The following is a 22,101-nucleotide window of genomic DNA, read 5'->3' as shown; positions in this document are numbered from 1 at the left end:
CAGCCAAATAAATAAATAAATAAATAATGTTAAGAAGTTGTAGAGAAAATTATTATTATAAAAATTATAATATATATTTATAATTATTATATATTTATTTATAATATAGTGTAAAGTTATTATTTCATTATTATTAGAATCATTCTTGTATTTTATAAACAGGTATTCAGTGACAGCAATTACAAGTAACCCCGAATAAGTTTTTAAAAGCAGGATGCCCGCATCAGAACTTTATTTGGAATTATTGATAGATTCACATTTCTAGTCACAATAAAATTAAGAACACTTAACATCACTGTGTTTTATAAATTTTTTTAAAAAATTCTATTTTGTTACCCGTTCAAATTTATTGTCTCCTAATTAGTTTCAATTGGTGTATTTAACTTTCTGAGTTTTTTGAAATTCTAGACTTAAGTTTAGAATGTCTCAGCTATTAAGGCAGATATTACAGTCTGAAAAAATCATCTTTTTAGCTGCTTTTGACATTGACAAGACAAATCATTATTTGCTTTTCTTATATCAAATATTTGAAGGAGAGGAAATAAATTTCTTTTTACTTTAAATTTATTTTATATACTGTAGCATATATACTATCCTTAAATTATGTTTATATTACTTAAGCACAAGATATATTCCATTTAGAGCCATTAAGAAATATACCTGTTTGATATAAAGTGTTACCTCCTTTCCCAAGAAAGTAACTTGCCTGAGGTCATCCAGCTATTGAGTAGAAGAACCTGAACTGGGAAACACAGCCCTGTCTGGCTCCTGAGCCCATGACTTTGACCAGTGTGCTATGCTCTTCACAGACATACAGATGATCATAGTGCAAAATAATGAAGGCAGTGATAGAAATATGCCCATCGACTCAAAGTTATTTGCCATTCTTAATGTCCTTTTTATGAACTTAAAAGTCTGAGTATGTGTATAGCACTAATTGTTAGCAGAATCATAGAATATGGAACCAGAAGGGCCTGGAAAACTGTCAAATATTGTGCTAAGTGCTTTACATAAATTGTATCATTTAATCTTCAAAACAATTCTATGAGATCTGTGCTCTTATTATTTACTTCTTCAGCTTAGGAAACTGAGGCTAAATAGAGGTTAAATAACTTGTTCCTCAGGGAGCCTACACTAAATCCAGCCCTGTAGTTTTCTTATAAGCACTATGAATTCTGCTTCCCTGAAATGTTTCTTTCCCCAGCATTTAAAAATAAGGGCTTTCTTATTCACCAGTAGTGATTTTTCTATAACAAACAACTTTATACTCGTCATTACAATTCTTAAAGCTTGGCAGTGTTCTGACTTAGGTCTCAGTGTTCAGAGATCAATTCAGGGTCATCAGAAGGATTCTGTATTATCTTTTGTTATTGTAAAACTTATGTAAAATGTATTTAATGGGATTGCCATGTCAAAATTTACAGCTCATACAGTTGTATATTTCTAGAATTTTATTGGTTTAGATACATACAGATCAGTTCATTTATAGACGTAGAGTTGTAAAGCAATGAGTATGTAATATTTTACCAGGAACTTAGTCTATTTTCCTTTTTTTACTTCAAAATACCATTCATGTGTGTCTCTGACATCTTTATTACTCCTCCCTACAGCTACGTATCTTGTCGTTTGCTAGTCTCGACACCACACTCTGGACTGTGTGGCAGCCTGTTACCCTCATTATTTGGTATTCTTATGTTTGTGTGTGTACAAAAAAAGAACAACTGCTTTCTGCAGACATTTTGAGTACTCATTTATGTTCCCAGTGGTGACCTCATTTTGAAACACACTGCTACCCTGTGAATAAGCAGAAGAATACACTACCTGGGGGTGTGGATCGATCAGTCTGTTATCGATGCTTAAAGGTGTCGCAGGAATAATGAAAGAAGATTAAAACTAAATCATTGGGAGTCCTGCACATCTGAGGAAACGTCTAATAGTCAAAGAACTGTTAATGTTTACAATTTAATATTTAGCAAATTTCACCAGAAGCAAATTTTATTTCCTTTTTTTCTGTTATCATTTAGTTTCTTTGGAGAGCAAAATATCTCATTATATCTCTGAAAAATCTATAATTTAGACTTTATTTTGTATTATATTCAGTGTCTAGAAAGATTTTATCAACCACCTTACTTCTTTTTCTGGCCTGTTTAGGAGGGCATTTGAATTTAACCCTCTGGAGTTCAAGGAACCAAATGGCTACCATCTCCAGAAAAGATATTTTATGATAAATGTTTGAAATATTTGTTCTTTTCTTTAAATATAGAACATTTCTAAACATTTAACATTTCTTTTCCTCTGAATATCAAATCAATTAGTGATTTCAACCCTTTGACCTCCTAGAAGTCTCAGCTACCATTTTGGTTCCTGCATAGAGCACTCCAGATTCATTGGAGACCTGAATCACTGGTTTGTGAGACAGCACATTTGGGAATTGCAAGTGGTTTGGAATGGTGCGAGCATAGGATGCAGATGTATGAAAGGTGGAGAAGATGGAGAGGTAGGCAAGGGATAGATTTTGAAGGGCTTGTGTATCATGCTAAGAAGTTAGGCTTTATCATATGGACATCATGGAGCCATTGTAAGATCTTAGTACAGAAATGACATATCAGATTTGTATCTAGGTAAGAGCACTTAGCAGAAGTTTAGAGAATGGTCTGGAAAGACCAGAAGTAGGGAGAAGCTGTTGTGATGATGCAAGTGAGAAATGATAAAAGCTTAGACTAAAGAAATGGTGTGGGGAGTAGAGGAGGGAATAAATTCAAGAAATATTTCAGGGATAGAGTTGGTAAGTTTAGTGATGTGAAAGTGAAAGGAAAGAAGTTGCAATGAGTCTGACGCTTTGCGGTGACTAAATAAATGTGGTACCATTCATTGAGGTAGGGGTTACAGCAGGGGTCCCCAAGCCCCAGACCACGGACTGGTAATGGTCCACGGTCAGTTAGGAACCAAGCCGCACAGCAGGAGGTGAGTGGCAGGCGAGGGAGCGAAGCTTCACGTGCCGCTCCCCGTCGCTCCCCATCGCTCCCATTACCACCTGAACCATCCCTCCTACCCCAGCCCCCGCGTCCGTTGAAAAATTGTCTTTCACGAAACCGGTCCCTGGTGCCAAAAAGGTTGGGGACCGCTGGGCTACAGGAAGGAGAGGAAATGGTTGGAATTAGGTTAGTCATAGTGACCAGAAAGGGGGTAACATGTTAGTTCAGTTTTGGACACATGAAATCTAGAAGGTGAAACATTGTCATCTGAAAATATGGATTTGGAGTTTAGGAGAAAGGTCTTGGCTAGAGTCTTCATCATATAGGGAGCAGTGGAAGTTATATGTGTGGGTGAAATTACACTGGGAGGGTGTGTAGAATTTTGGAAGTGAAAACACTAAAAATGGAATTCTGGGAGGATATCAACGTTAAGGACTGTGGTGAGGAGGATAAGGGTTCACAAAAGTAGATTGAAAATGACCAATATAAGAGGACCAAGAGAGAATTGTTTGACTAGAAGCCAAGGGAGAAGAGATTTTTAGAGGAGGGATGAGTGGTCAGTAGTATCAGTTGCTTCAGAAAGACCAAGAAAGAGAAAGGCCAAAAATTGCCTCTTGAATAGAAATTAGGAGGTCGTGGTGATTTTATGAGATAGCTATGGAGCAATATGGGCAGAAGTCAAATTGTAGTGGATTGAGGAATGAGAAGTGAGAATTAGAGAAGCAAACTGCTTTTTTAAAAAGCTAGGTAGTGACAAACTGTGGTACACACATACCCTGGAATAGGACTCAGCAATGCAAAGGAATGAACTGTTGATACACATGGCAACTTAGATGAATCTCCAGGCAATTGCACTGAGTGAAAACAGCCAACCCCTAAAGGTTACATACTGTATGATTCCATTTATATAACAGTTTTGAAATGACAGAGTTATAGAAATGGTGGACAGAGTAGTGGCTATCAGAATTTAGGGAAGGGCAGGTTGTAGTTATGAAAGGATGACAGGATGAGGGGCCCTTGTGGTATTGGACCTGTTCAGTGTCTTAACTGTAGTATGTATATTAACCTACACAGGTGATAAAATAGTATAAAACTAAATACACACACACTCAAATGAACACAAGTAAAACTAGGAATATCTGAACAAGATTGGTGAGTTGTATCAATGTCAATAAGGTTGTGATATTATACTAGTTTTGTGAAATGTTACCATTGGGGGAAACTGGGCAAAGTGTACAAGGGACTCTCTGTATTATTTCTTACAACTGCATGTGAATCTATAATTATCTCAACAAAAATTTTTAAAATGTTCAAGTAGTGAAGGGGAGGAAAGGGCACAATAGTCAGAGAGAGATGCAAAGTTAATGTTGGGACTTGATCATGTTTATATGTAGCAGAGGAGGCAGCAGTGGAGAGGGATAGATTCAAGATTCAAGGGAGAGAGAACTTTCTGTGAATCAGGAGGGAAGGTATAAGGATGGGTGTGAATATAAATGTGTGTATATGTGGAAATCTGAGAGAGTTCCCTCTCAATAGTGTCTGTCTGTCTCTCTCTTTCTTCCCCTCTCTCTATGTAATTTATAAAAAAAGACTCTAATCATTGCAAATTAATTTTTTGCTCAATGACTGTGACAGACTTGGGCACCCTAACTTTCAAAAGGTCCCTTTAGAGTAATATCTAGTAACTCCTTATTCCAAATCAACATGGGTTCTGTGATGCCATTTATCCATTAGAGGCAATAACAAATATGGTGTTTGTTAGCTTATGTTAGTAATACCCTGCTCTTTTTTTTTTTTTAATTGCAGCTGCAGTCTAATCTAACCCAGAATATTTTCAACAGTGTTAAAAATTCTATACAGATTCTTGGTGCTATCCACATTCTTTTTGAGCTGTTATTTGAATCGGTGCCACAGTATGTTTTACTATTTATAGCGTATCTTGAAATCCAAAGTTTTAGAATGTTATTGCTTGCTTACTAGGCTTTGGCAAAAGAAGCAGTGGCATAATGCACATTCATTCGGAGAAAGAGTGAATTAGTTTGGTCACCCTGAACTAAGGGGGCTTTGAGAAGTTAAGGGACTGTTTGGCTACTCACTGGGAGAGAGCATCTTGACGGGTAGCATACGTAGGCATCTATATACACACCTACAACTCGATCTTGTCCTTTTCTCCACCAAAATGCACTTCAGCAAGACAAAGAACCTGCAGTTATTTCTCCCCTCCTTTCTGCCTTTCAAGATGCGTATTACTCTTTTTGAAGACTTTCTCTCTTCAGAGTTGCTCCTGATGGGCTTTAAAAAATTTTTACCTATAAAAAAGATTGGGATGTGAGGAGAAAGAGGAGAGGTGTACCAGTGATAATTCTCCAACTCTGCCTTTTTCAGTGGCACTGGGTTTCACATGTCATACCTTACAGTAGCCTTACCCCAGGAACTACTGCTTCAGTTGCATTTTATTTGGTTTATGTATTAAGCTTATACAATAACTTATTGTTTCATCACATGTTGTTGTTTTTCAGGTGCAAGATATGAGTCCTTTAAGAGCAGAACCTGTGTTGTCTTTATATCTCCCCAGGTTATAGTATGGTTCTTGACATGTGCCAGATTTATAATAAATGTTTATTGTTCACTGAATAATGACTATCATGCACTATGAATATGGAATATAGACTATGTGAAAAATATTTTATTTTGAAATAAATTTCATAATTGAAGTTACGAGGTTTAGAGGGAGAAGGAAAGGGAGAAATTGTTGGGAGGTGCCAGCACTTTATCCTGGTGTCCAATTGCAGAATCACTGTATTAAACTGATGTTTGTTTATGCTCCTTTGGAAATGTATTAGCTTGAAGAGGCAGAGTACATGGAACAGAGAAGAGCCTGTAGCATGCCAAGAAACACCTAAGGAGAATGCTAGCTTAATACAAATTATCTTGCCTGCATCCTCAGGAGGTCAATAAATCTCAGTTCATATAATCTGAAGTAGAAAAAAAGGAGGGTTTTTGCTTTTATATCCTCAGTGCGAGACAGGAAGAGAGAAATGTAAAATGGCACCTCATTCCATTTTTCTGGTGCCCTGGGCCAATATGTAAGGAACAGCCACATTAGGGGGCAAGAGGTGATGTTTGTGGCTGCTAGTTTTTGTGGGCCTACATGATTACATACTTGAATTAGCCCCTTTGTTTTGGGGCGTTTAAAATGAGTCTAATTTTCAAATCACACCAAGTGTATTTCTGGAGAATATCGTTCTTATCCAACAGGGGTGTTTTTGATAGGTGACAGACAGTCACCAAGACCATCAGTGGATTTACGTCAAAAACTACATCCAGGCTGGGTCCAACAGGCTAAGCATTATCATTGTACCCAGCATTAGCATAAGGAAGTGAAGTTTCCTATTAGTGTTAAAAGTTTATTAATCAACTATTCTAGATTCTATACATAACTGAATGAACATGTAGTGGAACTATAAAGTGACATTTTATATCTGCCACCAATTAAAGTTACATGCCGTGAAAATAATCGGTTCCCACAAAACAGACACACACATGGATTTAGTTTCACTTGGAATTTCCTCTGGCTGGCTGAATGTTTGCCAACTTCTTTATAAAGTACTGCATACAGAAAATTCAGTAGGCCTTGGTTTTTCTGATATTTATGTAGTGCTTACTGACTTAAATTAGAGTTTTATTTCTTTTGGAGGGCATAATTTGGCTTTATGGCCCACCATGGTTACTAAATTTCAACACAAAATGTAAAAGTTAATCTTTGGATATAAAGGATGATCCCATACTGTATATCTTTACTTAGTAACTTTATTTATTCAACCTGCGTTTATTAAATGATTATGTTTCAAGCACTGTGCAGTGGGAAAAAGAAGATGAATAAAACTTGTGTGATCTAGCCCTCAAGTAGCTTATGCCCAAACCTGCATCTTCCCAAACCTGTTTGTTTTCAAATATAACTTTCTCTTTGTTGGTTTTCTGTGTCATCTTTTAGCCACATATTGAAAAAATGACCTGCACAAAAGTGATTCAGCTTTTACTATGATCATTTAAATTATTTTAATAAAAATATTGACTTTTGCTTTATGCACAGTACTTATGCATTGTTTCCAGAATTTACTAAATCTATGGTAGTTTTGTCAGATTTGTACACTTACTGATAACCAGCCTGTTAATTCCCATTTTATAGCTGTAGAAAGTAATTATTAAGTCACAAATATAAAGAAAGCCAGCTATATATTTATTCCATTTTAGTAAATAAATATTTATTCTATAAATATCTATACATTTTCTTCTAATTACACACACAAGCATTCATATTCCTATATATTCTATATAAAATGTACATATGCACATCCAACTTCAGCTTAGATTTTGTACCTATTATTACAAGTTCGCTATAACTTTGTGAATATCAGTTATATCACCTACTTGTCATTAGATGTATAGGAGGTCTGCTTTATTCTTGAACTCTACTTATTGATTTCCCTTCCCCTTAAATCATCAAGGCAAGTTTGGACAACAGTTCAGATTTGTTTTCTCTGTCAAGTCTGAGAGAAGAGATTTAGAAACCAGGCTTTTTGATTAGAATACGTTGGCGAATCTTTTGGTTTGAGTCCTCGGATTATCAGATTGATAATCATTTAAAACCCTTATTATCACTAGCTATACCTAAGGGTAAGTTGGCATATTAACAGGTTGTAACACTTATCTTGCAGAAACAGTTCTGTCTTTCTCTTTGTTGGAGGAAATTTATACCATCTAATATAAATAATAGAATAATGACTGCTGTGTTATAAGTTGTAACCAGAATTTTCCTGAAAGGAGTTGTGATTTTATTTCCTTTGGAATATTATTAGGTAAGCCTTACCTAAACAGTTATTATACTTTCCTCCAGTTTTAGTGTTATTTATTTATTTATTTTTGATTGAGTATAAAATGTGTGTGGTAAAGATTTTTAAAAACACCTTTGCATAAATCAGTGTATCTGAGTATTATTAGAATGCAGAATACTAGAGTTGAAAGGAGGCTTACAAATGATCTAGTCTATGTTTCTCATTCCACAAGTGAGGTCTAGTAAGATTGAATCTTCTAGGTACCCGCAGTGAAGTTTAGGGGCTGACAGGAGTAGTCTTCTGACTCCTAATTTATTTTTTTCTTCTTCTTCTACTAAGGATGACTATGCTATTGCTATTTTTTTATTGCACAGTTTATGTGCATTATGAGGTACTATACCTGGTTGCTGTACAGTTACAAAAATGTTACACACACACACACACACACACACACACACATACGCACACACGTCATGTTTGCAGAGTCTACCAGGCAAGAATCAGCTATTTCTCTTTACTAAATATTCAATCCCCAAATTGTATTCTTTTGTCTAGCTTTCAGCTTTCTCATATAAAGAGTATTCAACATTTTCTTTTCTTTTTTTTTTAACATCTTTATTGGAGTATAATTGCTTTACAATGTTGTGTTAGTTTCTGCTTTATAACAAAGTGAATCAGCTATACGTATACATATATCCCCATATCCCCTCCCTCTTTCATCTCCCTTCCACCCTCCCTATCCCACCAACATTTTCATTTATTAAAAAGAAAGTTGAAAAAAAAATTAGAAACATCACCATTTGCAGTCACGATAGAAATAATTAATTCAGGCAAGAATCATAAATGAATGTTAAAACTCATGGGTGGAAAGTTTGAGGAAGAATAGGACATTTCCATCATCACAAAGAATCTCCTCATAAGATGCTTATTAACTGTAAAGTGAAAAATAGTAATGTGGCAGTGGAGAAATGTGGCAGATACCACCTTACATAGGCAATGAAAAGTAACATCATCTATAATGGGACAAATCGACATCATGCACCTCTTGATATGGTGTGCTGAGCCAGAATAATGGGATGAGTTTTGGAAAAAAATAATCTTTTTTGCCTTTGTATTTTTTGAATTCCTTAGAATAAAAAAATTTAGACTTTATATCTTTTATGTCTGAATCTACAAAGAAATGTATGGTATTACTAGATCACTTTCAGTGTGACCACTAATTTTCTTTTTTTGAGATTTTCTTATATGGTATTATTAATGTGACTAAAAAAATACTTGAAAAATGGCTTTATTGACACTCCAGAAAATAAATACTTGCTATTATTAAAATATAAATGAAAATATTTAAAGAAATCTAAAGTCTCAGCCTTAAAGATAGATAACACTTTCTTCAGAACATGTGACTTCAATTGGTCAATGACACACGCTGCTGCCTCCTCATTATGTCCTAAAGAAGCAACTAATGCTGGACTAGCAAGTTAGTTCAGTTAAAATTCATTGTTAAGAGGCCAGTGTTACAGGTTTGATCTTATGTGGGTGTTATTTTGTTCTCTGGCTATGCATGTAACATTGGCAAATTGGCTTGCAAGTTTATGATTTTAGTTACTTGGATGTTTTAAGTAAGAGTGTGAAAGGTTTTTGAGAGAAGTTATAAATTGCCTTCCTTTGAAACATTCAGTTACCGTCACCTTAAAAAATACTGTTTCTTAGAGGATGATTTCAGTTGTATTTAAAAATATAAGCTGTTTATGAACATTACTGTGATTTGAAAAATGTCAAATATTAGCTTCTCTGGGATATATTGGGCAGCATTGTGTGTGTGTATTTTACATACAGGCATACATTTTACGTGTGTATGTGTTTGTATGAGAGAGAACATTAAAATAATGACATGTGCAGAGTCTTAAAGAATTTCATTAGGATGTTTAAAGACAACTAACAGTAGACCTAAAAGATTTCAACATGAGTAAATGTATAGTTTGCACAGTAGATGCTCTTTTTTTGTTATGTATAAACCGAGCTTTGCAATATCATAATTTAAACGTACTAGAGAAATACCACTATTTCAAGATGGTATGAAATGGCATTGGTGACTCTGGACTATAAGTAATTTTTATGGTTCAAAAGAGTTTTGAAATTTATTTTTCTTGGCTGTTGGCAAACTTCTCTAGTTATCTAATGTGCCATATTCTTGACATGGACAGATCACCTATAATATTGAACTAGTATTGCTGTCTTTTTATCCACTCTGTGCGTTAGCTTCTTTCAGTAAGGCTAATTAGAACCAGTTATCTTGTAAGATTTGGTGATGTGTATAATTCTTTTTATAGTGAATGCAACTAACTAGCAAATTATTTTGCTTACTATCTGAAAAGCTGTTAGATTTTAAGATGCATTCTTAAAATATGCAACATACCATATGAAACATTTTAGCTCTACATTATAGATGTCACCCTAAATTTTCAAATGCTAGTTATCATTTTTAACCTATTATCATTCATTTTTAAACATTACATATGAATGTATTTACTAAATAAGGTTAAAATGATCAGACTTTTAAAATTGCAGTGTTGGCTTTTAGTTATTTTGAAGACTAGATGTTGCATTACAGTGGAATTTGATATTGAAAAGGGAATATTTCTACAAATATTGAATTAGAAAGTAAACCGGAAATCCGTTTCTTCCTGGCTGTTGTTCCCTCTCATCTCCCCCTTCACCACTGAGGTTTTTAAAAGGCCAATTCTCTTTTCCTTGTTCTCCTTTCTCCCATTTTACTTCTTAATTACTACTGGTTTCTGCCCACAATACCTCCTCCCTGACAGCAAGGCCATTGCAGCCTCCAGATTTCCATATTCAGTGAACAAGTTTTAGCATTTCTCCTTCTCGGCTTTTCTGAAACAGTTGATACTGCTGATCATTCATTCATTCCTCTCTTAAAATTCTGTTCTCTTTTGGCTTCTGGTCAGACCATTCTTTCCTGGTCTTCTCGTATTGTTTCTTCTCAGCATTTCTGTGGCCTCCTCTTCCTCTCATGAGGAATGAAAAGTGTAAGATTTAATAGTTCGGGACTTCCCTGGTGGCGCAGTGGTTAAGAATCTGCCTGCCCAGGCAGGGGACACGGGTTCGAGCCCTGGTCCGGGAAAATCCCACATGCCACGGAGCAACAAAGCCCATGCGCCACAACTATGGAGCCTGTGCTCTAGAGCCCACGAGCCACAACTACTGAGCCCACGTGCCACAACTACTGAAGCCCACACGCCTAGATCCTGTGCTCCACAACAAGAGAAGACACCGCAATGAGAAGCCCGTGCACCACAAGATCGAGTAGCCCCCACTGGCCACAACTAGAGAGAGCCTGCGGGCAGCAACAAAGACCCAACACAGCAAAAAAAAAAAAAAAAAAAAAAAGATTTAATAGTTTGGTTGATATTCCTTTTTAGATACAGCTAACCAGAAGTTGTACATGTACAGGAGTTCATGTTGTCTTTTAAAAAATTAATTTCATTCAATATATTGGGTTAGGAAAGAATTTTTTTCTATGCCTATTCTTTACTCTTAATTTGACATGAAAATTTGCATTTGCTTTTTCTTCAAGTAGTCTCTATTAAGGGTGCATAGACGATCTGAATTGCAATAACTTTGTTAAGGAAATTTATATTAGGTCTTTAAATAAAATTTAATATATTCCTAAAGAGGAATCTGTCATGTCATCTAATTGTTAAGGATGATTAAACTTTTTTTTATTTTATAACTGTACAGTATCTGTTTCTGTTAGCACAGAGCACTTTACTTATAATATTGTCAATCACTTTTCAGTATGAAAATGAATCTTTTTTTTCCCATTCAAAGCCTTAAGTATTAAAATGCTTTTCTGAGGTTTTTCTTCAGGTGTAGAACTTTAAAGTACCATTAGCTAAGAACAGGGACTTTTACTTCATATATAAGAATTTTCCAAATGGTTTTGTACATATGAGCCTCTTCTCTTGGCCACAAAATTTCTATTTACCTTGACTTAATATCAAGACATACTTTATGAACAGGCATTCTAGAATCTGCCAGAAGACTTTTCAAACCAAAAATAAGGATATATTTCCTAAGGAGTGTGAGCTCAATAAATCAGGTGACTGGAGTTGGGAAGGGATAGTGCTGAACCTATTTGTAAACTTTGGGTTTCTGAATGTTAATTTTAAGCTTCCTTTTTAAAAGGCCAGTGTTTGTAGAGCTTATCCTGTCAGCAATATCCTGTGTCAATTGTCAGGTCATGTTTAACGTGTGGAGATATATTAATCGGCCATAGCTAGCACTGTAAGAGGCCGGGATAAATAGAGGGCTCAAGCAGATGAAGAGGGATTAACTGTGTGGATTGAGCAAACTCTTCAATCACTGAACCAGTGATTTTACAAAGGATTAGCTGCTGCTTTTACAAATATTGATTACTGATTTGCTACTCAGAATGGAGACGACATACTTGTGCAGTTGCTGTGTGGTGTGCTGTGTGAAGTGAACATCATTCATATTAATGGATTTGTCACAGGCATTATAGAAACTGACAGATTTATTATAGCAGTTGCTAGAACTGTTATGGTTAAGGTTGTGTCAGCATATCTATTAAAACTTCAGGATTTTGGAAGTTTATAGTATAGCCATAAAATTTATTTCCCAGGTGGAAGTTGGAATACCAGTTATAGCCTGGCACAATTATTTTTGTTCATATTTTTACACGAATCAGTTTGAAAGCATTTAAATTGACATAGAACAAAAAATGCATTGTTAGTTTTGTAATGTCAAAAACTTTAGATTTATTTCATTTTGAAAAAAATTAATTTATCATAAATGCTTGTTTTCCAGCCAAGAACATGTCTAATCCGTGTGGACTCCTAAAAATTCATCAGTATTTTTCCCAGAATATGGTTTATCTTGAAGCCTTTCGTTGTTTCTAGAATCAGGTGGAGAATTTTAGAAACTATAGAAATATCTGGATAATTAAAAATCAATGACTATTTTGTTTCCCTTAAGTGACTTTTTAGAACACTAAAAAATCAGTAGTAGAAAATTAGAATTATCTATAGCAGAGAAAATAGCTTCCTTTAATCTTTTTAAGAAATTGGTTTTCTTTCTTACAAATGTTTTTATTATGTCACAGTAGGAAGGCATTTCAGAGAGCTGAGTTGTACCCTGAAGGATAAGCTGGATGCTTTCTAGGCAGTGAGGGTGGAGAGGGGTGGTAAAGTGAGGAAAGGTGAGGAGAAACACGTTCCAGACAGAGTGAACACTTGTGTGGATACATGAGACTTGGCCTATTTGAACATAGCCAGGTATGTGAACATTCTTAAGGTTATATCTTCATATTAGTTGAGGCGATTGTTTTCAAGTTGTACACTTGTATTGATTAAACTAAATCTTCTAAATCAGTGGTTGAAGTTTTTCTGGCTATGATTTAAATAATATAAGTTGACTTAATTTAAATTACTTAAAAACCTGTAGACTGTCTTTTTTGTTTTTCATTTAAAAATTCTATTATGCAAAATTTTAAACATAATACATGCTTATAACAAAGAAAAAGTTGTTTTTCTCACCTAAAAAAACTCCCTAGCAGTAAGAATCGTTAACAGTTCTGAATGTGTCCTTACAGACTTTTCCCCCCTCAACTGTACAAATGTATTTGTGCTAGAATAAATATGGAATCAGACTTTTTAAATTAAAAAATGGGATATCACTATACATATTATTCTACAACTTATGTTTTTCACCTGAGTATGATGAAAATCATTAGTACTACATTAGTACATATCTTTCCACATTACTACACATAGATCTACATATGCATATTTAAATAATATACATTATTTAAAATGGTTTTATAATATCCCCATTGCTGGACATTTTCCATTTTTCTGCTGTCAAAAGTAGTGTTTCTCAAGAGAGGCCACGATAGTGAGAGGCCCGCGCACCGCGATGAAGAGTGGCCCCCGCTTGCCGCAACTAGAGAAAGCCCTCGCACAGAAACGAAGACCCAACACAGCCAAAAATAAATAAATAAATAAATTAAAAAAAAAAAAAAAGTAGTGTTTCAGTGACTGTTGTGGCACACACCATTGTGAACCTGTGCTTTATTTTTTGTAGGATGGATTCTTAAGAGCTGAATTCTTAGAGTATTGTCAGATTCTACCATAGAGCCATAGGAAGTTACATTCCCCAAAGCAGTTTATGAGAGAACCATCTCTTCCCACCTTCCCTGCTATTTGATGTCATTAATCTTTTTAGTTTTTGCCAGTCTTATAAGTTAAAAAGTAGTATCCTGTTTTAGTTTGTTATTTTTTGTTTTTAGTGAGGTTTGTTTTTTTATTCAGCAAAATTTAATGAGTACTTACTGTGTCCTGGGCACTAATCTAGGCACTGGAGCTACACAGTGGATAAGACAATGTAAGTCTCTGAGCTCATGGAACTTACATTCTAGTGAAGGTAAGGACAGCTGGGGAAAGACAATAAATCAGTAAACATTCATCTTTTCTTATGTTTACTGGCCTTTGTATTTATTTTGTGAATTGCCTGGTTCATACTTTTGACCTGTTTTTCTGTTAAACTGTTATCTTTTTCTTATTGATTTGCAGGAGTTCATTGTCTGTTGTGACATCCATGCAAATATTTTTCCCATTCACCCCTTGAAAAAGTCATCCTTTGATAAATTAATGATTGTACTAATTCTTATCCATGTATGGATTTGTAATATCATACCTGACTTCTTTGGCTAATAAGAGATCATTGGACCAAGTGTCAAATTTCCATAATTTTCCATCCTCTGAGTGATTTTTAAGAGTTCTTTTCTCTAATTTAATGTATTTTGATAATTTTTAAGAGTAAATTAGAACTTTGAGTCTTGCATGAGACTTGAGGCTATCCAGATGAAGGGAACTTAATCGAATTAATTAATCTAGTTACTAACTATAATTTTATTCTTAGGGAGATAGATATAATATTATATACATAAATTTTTTTCAGTGAGAATATACATCATGATCTATTCAGATATGATTTAATTACAGACTGAATTTGTAGAAAAACATGTAATGGAATATCTTATCATAAGAGCTTACCATATCTGGATTTATTTTGAATAAGTTGTTTGATCATTTATTCATATGGAATTTGAGTAGGATGTATATCCTTTAGATTTTAAGTCTTTACCATGTTTTTAAGAGGTCACTGTGTATTTCAGACATTCATGAGCCAACTACAGATTCAGAGTTCAGACTGCTTTACTGCCTTAAACTCCCCTGAGGTAACTGCCAGCACCTTACATTTCAGTGAGAGACCACAGCTGAACTACCTTGGTGGGATGTTCATGTGTGGCTAAAAAGCTGTTTGTCACATGAAGTTGCATCCGTTGTTGCATGTTGCTGACAAACATTTTATTCCATTAAATATTCGATGGGCTTGTTTTTTGAAGTTTTAATTTGAATCAAAAACTTTAGTAGTGAAATTGTTCTGGTAGTGACAACTCTTAATAAGGAGAAAAGGAAGCCATGGACAACCGGGGTGTGTCAGGTCTGTGAACCCAGGGCTGAGACAGTCCACACAGGGAACAGATTCCTGGATTGCCTTATGATGTGTAACTCATAGTAAATATCAGTTTTAATATTTGGCAGTTGATTTTTTTATATCATGGATACTAATTTTTGAACAACATGCTAGAATCACATGGTTAAACATGGGCACTTTTAATACTATATGTTCAGTCCCAATTTATTTTTTTTCCTTTGCACTGTAATTCTTACTTTATGTTGGTTGTTATAAAGTTTAGAACTGAATTAGAGTGTTATTAACTGTGAAAGTGGGTGTTAAGATGGAAAGAAATACCAGAAGGATGTTCTCTTTGCTCTTCAGTTGTGATAGCCCTTTCCTGCTACCTTGCTATCTAAACACTCCTGTGTTTCCTGTCACTTTCATCTTCCCCTGGTCTTCATCAGTGGGAGACTGCACGGGCAGTGGTTAACATATATTAAATTTTTATAAAATTATTTTAATGACTCAAAAGTTAGATACTCTATAAATAAAAATCATCATCCTCATGATCTTTTTTTTTTAAAAATAAATTTATTTATTTATCTATTTTATTTTTTGGCTGCATTGGGTCTTCGTTGCTGTGCGCAGGCTTTCTCTAGTTGCATTGAGCGGGGGCTACTCTTTGTTGCAGTGTGCGGGCTTCTCATTGCGGTGGCTTCTCTTGCTGTGGAGCACAGGCTCTAGGCGTGCGGGCTTCAGTAGTTGTGGCACGTGGGCTCAGTAGTTGTGCTCGCAGGCTCTAGAGGGCAGGCTCAGTAGTTGTGGTGCATGGGCTTAGTTGCTCCGCGGCATGTGGGATCTTCCCGGACCAGGGCTCGAACCCGTGTCCCCTGCATTGGCAGGTGGATTCTTAACCACTGAGCCACCAGGGAAGTCCCCTCATGATCATTTATATGTCTGGCATTTTCCTTCTGTTTTCAGTTGCGACTGCAGAAGTGTATTTTATCTACTTATTGATGTTCTTTTGATTTTCTATTAAACGTTATCTTTAGAGCATATTTTACAAATTCTATAAACAAGTATTAAATGAGGTTTTAAAATATACCACCAAGAACAATATCGTATACTTCAATATTGTACTTCTACATTTTAAATAAGTATCCTTAGTTATTTTGATGCACATTCAAGTTTGAGAATCACTGTCATGATTCCTTACTCAAAGTCTAGTAGAAAAGACAAACTTGTGAAAACATTATTTTAGCCTAATACTGTAGGTACCATGTGAATCTCTCTCCTGAGCCAGTCCCACATATGGCTGTTAATAGTACTCTGAAGCTGAGGACCAGAAAAAGGATTACGCATGTGGTATGCTTTCATTTTCAGGTACTAGAGAAAAACATGCTACACATTAACTGTTCTAATATTGAAGTTTTAATTTGTATTCTGTAGTAATTTACTCAGTTACATAAATAACAATGTTTTCTAATTCTTTTAGTCACCCAGGTGTATATAAAATTACCAGTTCATACTGAAGAGTAGACTCAGGGATTTTATTATTCTCAGTAACATGTTCTGTGGATGTTTTATTTATGTGTAGTAGGCATGTGCTTAAACTTTTTGCAAGCCAGAATTATTCTGGCACTGAGTTAGAACTTTAAGGGCAACTGATGATTTGTTTTTGTGTTAAGGTGATCTTCATCTAGGCCCTGCAAAGCTATTAAACCTTGTAAATTTATAAATAAGAGTATGTATCAACATTACCCCCAGCTTGGCTGCTTGTTAAGGGATACGGCTCTTAAGCAATAACAAAAAAGAGCTGTGTTAGCTTCTTGCAGGGATCATATCTTCTGCCTGGGATTTAATGTTTACCAAAAGTTTGATCAAAACAAATAGTATTTTGGAAGGATTGTCTGAAAAATGTGCAGGGTGTCTATTCCTATAGGCATTCTATGATTTTATCCTTAAGTTTAACAGAGCTGTTTGGGAGTTGTATACTTGGGCTACCTGGTTTTGTACTCTGTAGAACTGCTTTTACTGAATCTCGTTTTGGCATTATGCTGTTGACTCAGTATGAGTGATGTTATACAAAGCAGCCCTATGAAACTTTTACTTACTGTAAAAATGTTATTCAGGACATTGAGAACACATGGGAGAAATTTCTTTCTCATTTCAGTGCTAGGAACCAAGAATAGTTGCTGTTTGTTCCTCCCTGAGCAATGATCTGTATTTATCTTAATGGGCAGTGAATCACATGATTTATTATTTCTTGCTTCATGTTGGTTGTTATAAAGCTTGTAACTGAATTTTTTGCCCACTTCTGTTAAGTGGTGGCTTTGTGCTTCCAGCTTGTTTTGTGTTCTACCCTCACTCCTAGTTTTGTCTTAATTTTTTACTTATATATGTATTTTTTTAATTTGAAATAGTCATTTATAGAAAAGTTGAAAGAAGCGTACAAAGAATTCCCATTATACCCTTTACTCTTTTTTTTTTTTTTTTTTTAAATTTCCAGAACTTATTTTTTTTTTAATTAATTAATTTATTTATTTATTTATGGCTGTGTTGGGTCTTCGTTTCCGTGCGAGGGCTTTCTCCAGTTGTGGCAAGCGGGGGCCACTCTTCATCGCGGTGCGCGGGCCTTTCACTGTCGTGGCCTCTCTTGTTGCGGAGCACAGGCTCCAGACGCGCAGGCTCAGTAGTTGTGGCTCACGGGCCCAGTTGCTCCGTGGCATGTGGGATCTTCCCAGACCAGGGCTCGAACCCGTGTCCCCTGTATTGGCAGGCAGATTCTCAACCACTGCGCCACCAGGGAAGCCCACCCTTTACTCTTAATATTAACATTTTCCTCTACAGGTATCTGCTTTCTCTCTATATATATACACACAAATTTCTCCTATTTGCTTTTAATTTCTTTACCAAACGTATCTGTACAAATGCCTGTGAAATGCTTTTTGGGAGGAATAAAGCAGTGTATTACTAAATTAACAATAATAATAGTAGGTAAGGATGTGTTAATTCTATACCTATGTTGAAAAAAGAGACCTATAGAAAAACCTGTTTCAGATGGAAGGAAGATAAATTGTGTGTGTGTGTGTCTGTGTCTGTTTGTGCATCTGAGTGAGAGAGAGACACACACACAGAGGGAGAAAGAGAGAAAGGAGAGACAGCACGCATGCATTTTAAGAGGATCCTTGTAACACTGAATGGCAGAAGAGGGGAAATGCCAAAGGCTTTTTGATTTAAATAAAAATTAGGGCGTTGTCTTCTTAAATAGAAACAGATAATAAATACTAAAGCGTGAAGAACTGTTTGGGAATGTATTTGATTTAGTAATTAAGTAATCAGAGTAGGACTGTAAGCAGAGAGTCTTAATTCAGAAATGTTTACTTTTTATTAAGTTAATCATAAAATAATTTCAGATTTGATAGTTTTCATACTGAATATTTTTCACTTATTTTAACTACCCCTCAATAATAAGATTCTTCTGGGAGGTGGGAATAGAGTGACAATGGTTTACGTACCTGTTCTTTCGTCAAGGCAAAACCAGAAATATACACTTTATTATGTTATACAATATAGAAGACATTCTAACTGTGGATTCCTATTTCAGATACTTAGATATGATCTTATGTTATTAATGGCTCTAAACTTTTTGTACACAGGATAGGAAAAATAAGTGAATAAAAACGAACTTAAAGAATATTATAAGTTATAAAAATGTTATTTATGTTCTAAAAATAATTGTAAAAGTTTATAGCTTAAACCTTAAAACATACATCAGTTACAAAAATAAAAAATAAAAGATTGCTCTCTGGCCTATGTGAAAGTAAAACATAGTTGAATGGAAGGGAGCTAAAGAATTCAGTCTAAATTGTATTCATTTCTTATTTAATGCAGTTTGCTAGAGGAATCTGCATACAAAAAAAGCCTCCTTTTCCTTCCATAGATATCAGTTTTCTCATTACTAATTTGTCCCATGTTTGTGTGAATGTGTTTTTAAACAAAAATGGAAGGCTTTTAAAAAGACATTTTTTAGGAAGCGAAATTGATTTCTCTAAAATCTTGTAGAAAATGAAACAAACGTTCTAGAATTTTAAATGCATAATTGTGATTAATGCCATAGAGCAATAATTCAATGATGTTGTCTTATAGAGTTTCTATAGATGACATTCACTTATTTCATCAACAGTAGAACATAGCATTTCAGAGAATGGGCTTTGTTGGATAGACCTGGAGTCCTGGCTCCACCACTTACCTGTGACCTTAATTTTCCATTGGTAACATGGAGCTAATAATGTCACCCACTTGGGGATGTGTGAGAATAAAATGAGATGATGACGGTATCATTCTTAACTCATGGTGAAGGCTTAAAGGCTTAATAAATGTTAGCTGTTGCAGTTATTATTACCTTACTGACCCATGCTGATATTTGTTTATATATATATTTGTTATTTATATTTGATGATGCTTTTTTTAAGAGACGCTTAAAACTTACAGTCTGGAAGTGTGGAAAAGGTTGTGTTTGATACAGAGGTAATAGAAGTAAGGAAGGAGTAAGACCAATTACTAATTATTCTTTAAATTTTATACATAAATTATTTGATATTTCTTTTAAAATATTATACTTTCAACAAATTTTCAGTGAGGTTGAGTTTATTTTTCCTACTTGCCTGCTTTAGGTAATATTTAGAAAAAGGCCTCGCACATAGTATAAACTAGTAAATAATTTGTTTAATAAATGAATTAAGAGTGTTCCTTTTCATTTATACTAGTCCTTACTATGCACAATACCATCAAATATTTTTTCATGCATCAGATTTTTTTTTTTTTTTGGCCAAATATCTATAGCTAGAGGGGAATTTGTATTGTTAAAAGGTATTTGGCTTTCAGATTTTATTGTAGTGGTTTATCTTTTCAGCTTTCTTGTTTTCTTGTGTATGGAACAATGAACTTGGCAAATTTGAATTGTTATTTATAAAAAGAAGAACTAACGTTTCTTAGAGTTATCTTAAGTACTATCCTACTAAATCTCCACAGTAATTTTCCATAGTGTGCCCTCTAAATACCTACGTTCAAAGATTTGAAAACTACATTTAATGAAATCAAGCAGCTTGCCTAAGTCACAGAACTAGTAGTCAAGCTGCAATTTGAGTTCAAGACTCAGGGTTTTAACCACAATCCTAAGATGCAAAATCAGATTGGGTAACCAACAAGGACCTATAGCACAGGGAACTATACTCAGTATTTTGTAATAACCTGTAAGGGAAAAGAATCTGAAAAAAAATAGATATATATGTCTATGTAACTGAATCAGTTTGCTGTACACCTTAAACTAACACAACCTTGTAAATCAACTATACTTCAATAAAAAAAATCAGATTGGGACACCTTTTTGTGTTAAAGTAAAACATTAAATTAAAACCCAGTTCATAGCTGTATATATTTAATTTTATATTATTTAGAATATCTGTGAAATTTTTGATATACTTATAATTTTGTTTTTAACTTAAGGAGGAAAGTATTTTATTTTAAGCTTGTATCACATTTTCTCAATGTTTGTGTATCATAAACTTTAAAAAAAGACTATTGTTTTTCTGAATTTAATTAATTTTTTCTTGCTACAGAGAAGATATGGACAGATACATACTTTACATATATATACAAAAATCAGTAGCCAATTGATATGGCTAATGAGGGGCACAGAAGGCACAATAATAGTCCCTCAAAGAAGTCCACATCCTAATCCTTGGAACCTGTGAACATGTTGTTACATGGCACAGGGGAATTGAGCCTACAGGTGGAGTAAGGTTGCTAATCAGCTGACCTTAAAATAAGGAGATTATCCAGGTGGGCCCGATGTAAATACAAGAATTTTTAAATGGGAAGAAGGGGCAAAAGAATTGGAACCAGGGAGAAAGCATTGTGAGAAAGACTCAGATGGCCATTGCTGGCTTTGAAGATGGAAGGGTGCCAATAGACAGTGAAATAGGTCAGCCTCTGGAGACTGGAAAGGGAAGGATATAGAGTCTCCCCTACAGGCTCCAGAAGGAACACGGTCCTGCTGACACCTTGTTTTTAGCCCAGTGAAACACTTTCTGGACTTTTGACCTCCAGAACGTAAGATAATAAATTTGTGTTGTTTTAAGCCACTAAAAGAAAAAAAAAGATCTAGTCAGCTACAAAGTAGCTGAGACGTAACTCTATATAGGAGATGAAATTTGATTTAAATTCTTTCTGTGAAATCTAATGATAAACTATTAAAAAGTAGCTTTTACCAAAATATAAAAGTGTAAAGAGTGCCCTATATTATAAATATATGAAAGAGAAGTCTTGTTTGTAGAGTGAAACTACTCATATTAAACCTTATTTTAAAATGACTGATTCAGTATATTGATATGCTTTCATCCCTGTAAATAATTGACGGAGTCTTACAGGGGTTTCCACAAATCGGTATATCTGGAATTTTTAGATAAGAGCATTTTTTTAATTCTATAAGGAATAATTTTAAGGTATTAAAAAAGTGATACCTCGTGGTCTATCACTGGACCAAAGAATCAGAAATCTGAAAGGGATTATTTTTTACATCTAATTTGTGAGCTAAGGACAGTGGTCCTATATCTAAAAAAGCACTCTTCAGATATGTCATTAGTAGTTCAAATTCTGGTCATACACTTAAGAGTACTTTCAAGTAAAAGAAGCAGTTTTAAGTGAATGAGGATAATATAACTTTATGGATAACATAATCCACACATACTTTCAGTCTATGGCTTTTTGACTATTATTTTAGTGGA

General features: G+C 34.7%; 1 protein-coding gene and 1 long non-coding RNA gene across 7 annotated transcripts in view; one reads left to right on the top strand and one right to left on the bottom strand.

Annotated features, from left to right (window-relative positions):
• The window catches only part of SKAP2 (src kinase associated phosphoprotein 2), a 192,082-nt gene that overhangs the window by 95,147 nt on the left and 74,834 nt on the right, over window positions 1–22,101 (top strand). The window lies entirely within an intron of this gene.
• Window positions 1,434–22,101, bottom strand: part of LOC309665572 — a 121,871-nt gene continuing 101,203 nt past the window's right edge. For 3 of the 4 annotated variants that reach the window (XR_014266502.1, XR_014266503.1, XR_014266504.1), the window contains one exon: window positions 1,434–5,284. This is a non-coding gene — a long non-coding RNA (uncharacterized lncRNA). The remainder of the gene's footprint in view (window positions 5,285–22,101) is intronic. The other variant, XR_014266501.1, reaches the window with a different exon arrangement.

Source organism: Balaenoptera physalus, assembly GCF_965194825.1.
Source record: "Balaenoptera physalus genome assembly, chromosome: 8".
Lineage (NCBI taxonomy): Eukaryota > Metazoa > Chordata > Mammalia > Artiodactyla > Balaenopteridae > Balaenoptera > Balaenoptera physalus.
The sequence above is the reverse complement of the archived record's forward strand: the minus strand, read 5'-3'. Positions and strand labels throughout refer to the sequence as shown.